Genomic DNA, 6407 nt, shown 5'->3' on the forward strand with positions numbered 1-6407 from the left:
CAATTAAAAATCATTGCAAACAAACACAACATCTAGATAAAACACTTACAACCGTAAAATATATGTAACATCTAGATAACATGCTTGCAACATACGTCTCAAAAAACAAATGAAACATTGGGGACAGGCGCTTACAACACATGTACAACCATTGCAACATATGGAACATCCCGATCTATTGTTGCAGCATCCATGTGAAACAATTGAAACATACCTCTAAAACATCTAAAACATTTCAAATGTACACCTGCAACATGCATCATACCCCGATGCGGCCTCCTCCGCCGTCTTCATCAGCCATACCAGGAGGCAAGGCCGGAGGACTTCTGCGCCAAGGCCCGGCGCTTCTCCTTTGCGCTGGCGGCACATGTCGGCGGTGTCGGGCGGAGCAGGCGACGTAGCAGGAGCAACGGCAGGAGCAGAAGGACGAGCGCACGGAGCAGCTGCAGGAGCTGTGGGCGCGGGAGCGGCGGCAGGAACTATGGTAGGAGGAGCGGGGCAAGCGGCGAAGTGGGAGATGGATGAATTGACTGGATATTACGGAGTGGGCGATGGATGAATTGACTGGATATATTAAACAAAAGTTATGTCACATGGCCCCACGCCCGCGTCCGTCCGATACTCGAGTAAAGAGTCGGACGCTCGGATCAAAGAACTATCGTTACCATAATCCCTTAATCCAAGTGACACCATGTTATAGGGACTATGAGTACTAAAAGTCGAACTTGCCCCCAGCTTATTGTCTAATTTATCAAACTATAAAGGATTTCATAGAATTTTCTCACTTTAATCAATCATAATTAATCACTCTATTCTATTGACCTAAACATCCTGACTATTATAATCCATAATCCGGAATATAGTAATTCTATGCATATTCCAGATTATAATAATCCATCAATGATCAAACAGACTCTAATACTTTTGTTGTATTTTATAATATATTGTTAAATTATCTACCCAATATAGAGATCCTGTACCTAGCTAGAGACATAATTGAACAATAGAAAGACCAACTGCAAAGGTAGAGTTAATCCCATTTGGTAGGGACTAGGGGCATAAGGCTCCTTTTTGGCTCCGGCTCCAACTCATGTAGAGAAGTCATACGAGATGATTCAATATGAGGAGCTATTTGGAGCCATTTAAAAAAAAAAGCCGGAGGATCCATGAAAAAGCTCTTAAGTAGAAGCCCTATCAAATGAAGTCATACACGCTTACATACCATTTCTAGCTAGCGTACATATTAACGGCCATATTGTAGTTTTTCCTTATTCTAGTTCTTCCAGAGAATCTAGTCAAATAGCGAAACACAAAATGATTTTGATTACCCATGAAAGTATCATCACAAGTTTGGATAGGACCGGATTCAGAGTTATCAACGCTGCCTCCGCCCGGTGATGGGGGAGCAAGATTTTGACACGCGGCGTGTTCTTACATGTGGCCGGAGAAAACGATTGCACGTGCACGGGACGGAGCTGAGCACCGGCGCCCATGCAGAGCTGCAGCCGAAGTTCGACGCGCCTCCTCGCGGAATTGGATCGCACGCGTATGAAAAAACTACAGGTCCTGAACTAGTTTCAGACGCCTCTTTAGACTGGTTCCTCTGTGGAAACCAAACCAACATTCAACAACGCGGCGTGGACGCGCGTGCATGACCCGCTGATCCGCAGAGAAGGACGCCGAAGGAGGAACGCGAGTGGCGCCGCTGAATGCCGAGCAAACAACCGCCGCCAGCGTCCACGTACGCCCCGGCGGCCCGGACCCTGTCGCCTCGCAACGGTCGCGTCCGGCGTTCGCCTGTCCTATTCGGTCCCGTTCCCAGCCCCAGACCGGCAGGCAGGGTCGCAGGGATGGGCCAAGCGCGCGCGTACGGCCGTCGAGCACCCACACACTTGGCGCGGGCGGACGGGGCGGCGGGACGGGCGGTTTTGGCCGGTCTCTCACGTGGAAAGGTGGAGTCCCCTCGTGAACGTTCGAGGGCCGAGCGACCGAGCGGGGTTTTTTGTGGTCGTGGACCGGGGTGGTACAGCTGCGCCCCTGCTTGCCACACCTTTGCCGCATGTGTGCCTCGTGAATCCTCACATGCGGCTGCAGTTGCTGGGACGCTGGCACGGGTGCACATCGCTCTCGCTCCCGGGCTCAGGATTTTTTGCTTGCCCGGCTGTCCCATCCATCTGGTACGGCCATACGTATACGGTGTACGTACAGACTGCTGCAGATTTCAAACAGCCGGTGGGGGACGGGGAGGACCAGAGGAATTTGTGGTGGTTCCTCGATTCTCCGGAATCATGGCATGTTCACTTCAACTTATAAGTCTAACCTATCAACCATGATATAATATTTTTTCTCTCACAACAAATAATAAATTAGTGAATAATATTTTTCAACCTAACTTTTCAGCGAAGCGAATAGCCGCTGCTACCCCTAAAAATCCATTAAAGTAATCAACCACTTAACTACGTCTCGTTGTCTTGGTAAGAAAAGGACCCTTTTTGCCGAGTATATTTTCAAGGTTGCTAGCTATATTTTGGCGGAAGGATAACATTTGGGATAAGGGATGAAAATGGTACGAAAATATTCCAAACCGAACCGCATCGTTTTCTACATTTGAACCGATCGATTTCGCATTTTCGGACAAATTCGAATTCGGTTCGAAATTCGGACTATCAAATTCGAAAACGGTTTAGCTTTTTTCCGACCGTTTTCTACTTTTCTACGTTTAATTCAGAGTGTACCATTTTCTAACAAAGCCCACTCTACAGCACAGCCCAATGACAACCCTAATCTCCTCAGTCCTCCACTCCTCCGACTCCTCCCTGGACCCTATCCCTCCCTGGCTCCCTGCCGGCGCCCCTAATCCCTTCGTATCCCCTATCCACGTCGCGCGACGCGAGTCCGCGACGGCCGCGCCTCCTCTTCCACGGCCGCACCTCCACCCGACCCCACCGGCCGCCCGCGTCCCCAGCCCACTCCCCAGTCCACAGCCCTCCAGCGCCACCGGCCGCCACCCAGCCACGAGGCAGCGCCGCCACCCCGGCCATCGATGGCACCCATTGGAGCTGGAGAAGGGGGTTCTGCTCCTGGAACGAAGATCAAGGGCAAGTCCAAGACCAAGAGCGTACACCACCTTCTAGCGCCGCCGACAGCATCGGCAACGGCATCAGCACCGGCAGCAACGGCTTCTCCAGCAGCAGGTACTAATTTGGGACCGATTGCTTGATTATTGCTTTTGCTATTGATGAAGCTTGGCTATTTGGGACCTTTTGCTTGATTATTTGGGACCGACATGCACTGATTTAGCAATGTTTCATTTGGCTCTTGGCAGGATCAAGGAGTAAAAGGCCTTCATCTCAAAGTATTAGCTCTAGTGGAACTTGTGAAAGTCCAGCTACATCAGTATCAATAGCATCATCAGTGATGGGTTCTTCTGGTCCAAATGTTGACACCAGTTGCTGTGGCAGTGGCGCTGGCGCACCAGCAACAACCACAACTCCAGCGACCACAACTCCAATTAATGTCGATGATGATGACCAGGATGACGAGGATGAAGAGCTTGCTCACCTTTCTGGCAAGAGGTTCAAGAAATGCACATCGTCTGTCTAGAAGTATTTCACCAGGAAAAAGGAGGTTGTAGAGGTGGAGGGAAAGCAATTTGAGCAGCTGTGGGGATATTGCAATTTCACTAACTGCAATCAGAGGTACACAGCTGAGGGCGTACGTGGGACGACTGCATTCAAGAACCTTTTGAAGTCAAAGCATAGTATTGTGGAGGGACAACAACAGCTTAAAGTTGGTAAGAACCCTGGTAGTAAAAATGCTCATGTTCAGCCTTTCAAATATGACCAAGAAGCTAGCTTGAAGAAATTGAATTTGACAATAATCATGCATGAATATCCTTTCAATATAGTTGAGCATGAGTATCTTGTTGATTTCATAAAATCTCTCCGTCCTAGCTTTCCAATAAGGTCCCGTGTCACTGTTAGGAAAAAAATAATGGACAAATATCTTAAAGAAAAGGAAGCTTTGTATGCACACTTGAAAACTATCAAGTGCCGCTCTAGTGCAACAATGGATATGTGGACCTCATGCCAAAATAGAGGATACATGTGTGTTACTATTCATTAAATAGATGATAATTGGCATATGCAAAAGAGAATTATTGGTTTCTTCAATGTAAAAGGAAGGCATACTGGTGCAAAGTTGTCTGAGTCATTCACTGAAGTTATGGTTAAATGATACATAAAAAATAGACTGTTTGCTTTGACTTTGGATAATGCTAGTTCAAATAAAGTGGTTGTCAACGATATAATTTTAGATCTGAAAGAGAATGCTAATAGTTCCCTAGTTTGTGATGGGATGTTTTTTCATGTTCGATGTGCCTGCCATATTCTCAATTTGATTGTTAGAGATGGGTTGAAAGTCATTTCAGGAACAATCAGCAAGGTCAAATCACCTGTACTAGCTGTGAAAGGGTCTCCATTGCAGTGGGAAGAGCTTATGATGCGTGCCATCGAAGCTAGGTTGAATACAAAGAGAGGTATCTCGATGGATGTTTCAACCAGGTGGAATTCTACCTACCTAATGCTGAGGGATGCCTTGTACTACAAGGATGCATTTATTAGCCTGAAGTCTTCAAATCGCCGTAGGTATGCTAAGATTTCTCCATCTTCTGCTGAATGGGACAATGCATTGACAATTTATGGTTGCTTGAAGAAATTTTATGATCTCACTGAAATTCTATCTGGCACTTCATATCCTACTGCAAACTTATTTTATAGAGGTTTCTGTGATATAAAGCTCTTGCTTGACTACTGGTGATGTAGTGGAGATGCTATAATTAGATATATGGCAATTGCTATGAATGACAAATTTGACAAATATTGGCAGTAGTCCAACATTGCTCTAGTTGTAGCCTGTTTTCTTGATCCTAGGTATAAGAAAAGGCTGATAGAGTACTACATGAAGAAGTTCTATGGTGATCATTATCAAGTTAAAACTTGATGAGTTTGTTACTATGATAAAGAAACTGTACAACTTTTATGTTAATTCTGCTCCTGCACCATCAAAGAAAAATAGTAAAGGGGCTACACCCGGACCTAGTAACACAACTGATATATTAATGGGAAATGTAGACCATGATCTAGAAGAATTCTTATATGATGCAAGTGAACCTGCTATAGTTGAGTCAAATGAGTTGGAGAGGTATATTGCAGAACCACTTCTGAAAATTGTTGGTGAATTTGACATCTTAGCATGGTGGAAAACAAAAGAGAACAATATCCTATCCTTTCGCAAATTGTTCGGGATGTAATGGCCATACATGTATCAACAGTAGCATCCGAGTCTGCTTTCAGTGCTGCTGGTCGTGTTGTTGATCCCTATCGTAGTCGTCTTGATCCTAAGATGGTACAAACATTAATTTGCACAAAGGACTGGGTTGCTGCATCAAGAAAAGGTGCTCATTTTATCTGTTTTTTTAGTTGCACACTTATAATTGCAGTAGAATAATGCATTGATTATTTTCCTTTCTCATTTTTTGTTTAGTTTCAAAAATAGTTGGATCAACTGTGAGTGATCTTAAGGTTGAGGCTTTGGCTAATGTTGTGGCTAAACTGAAAATTGAGGTATGTTTATTGACTACTTGCTCTGAAATATGCTAGTTGCTACATCTAATTTGAATTCACTTTGCAAACTTGTAGGAAAAGGACAAGGAGGGGGGATGAGGAAGCAAAAGACATGGAAAGTGATCCTGACCTCATGGATGATGCTGATGAACTGTAGATGTTTTGTTATATGTTAGTGTTAATTGCTTGTTCTAGACTTGTATTTGTGTGTCAAGCTACCAGCTATTGTGTTAATACTTAAGACCAAGGGTCATGCACTTGTTAATTATTATATGCGCTTGAACTTGATCATGCACTTGGTAATTGTTATGTGCTTGGTCATGCACTTGTTAATTGTTATGGACTCTATGGGTCGGTATTCCGTATTGAATTTTCGTATACCGACCGTGTTCGATATAATTCTGCTCGAATTGGTTCGTTTTCGATATTCCGTAAGTTTGTGTTCGTTTTCGTGTCCGGCTTTACCGTTTTCGCTTTCGTTTTTGTATTCAAATGTAAATGTAGAAAACGGTTGAGGGGTTTTTCGACCGTTTTTGACCGTTTTCATCCCTATTCAGAATGTTTGGTTTAAGCTATGGAGTGGTCCGTTATTTTCTAACATCTCTCTTTTTTATGGAATGCGCTAATTTATCACCACCAAGTTGTGTAGTATTTATTAGTACAAGTGAATAAGGGTGCGTTTGGTTCTCCCGGCGAACTTCGTCTCGCCTTCTCTGATAGAAGTTGATATACAACTTTGTGCTTGGTTTCTTGGTGAGTTTTGTCTTTAGTTTGTACTGGCAA

This window comes from Miscanthus floridulus, chromosome 2, assembly GCF_019320115.1.
Source record: "Miscanthus floridulus cultivar M001 chromosome 2, ASM1932011v1, whole genome shotgun sequence".
Taxonomy (NCBI): Eukaryota; Viridiplantae; Streptophyta; class Magnoliopsida; order Poales; family Poaceae; genus Miscanthus; species Miscanthus floridulus.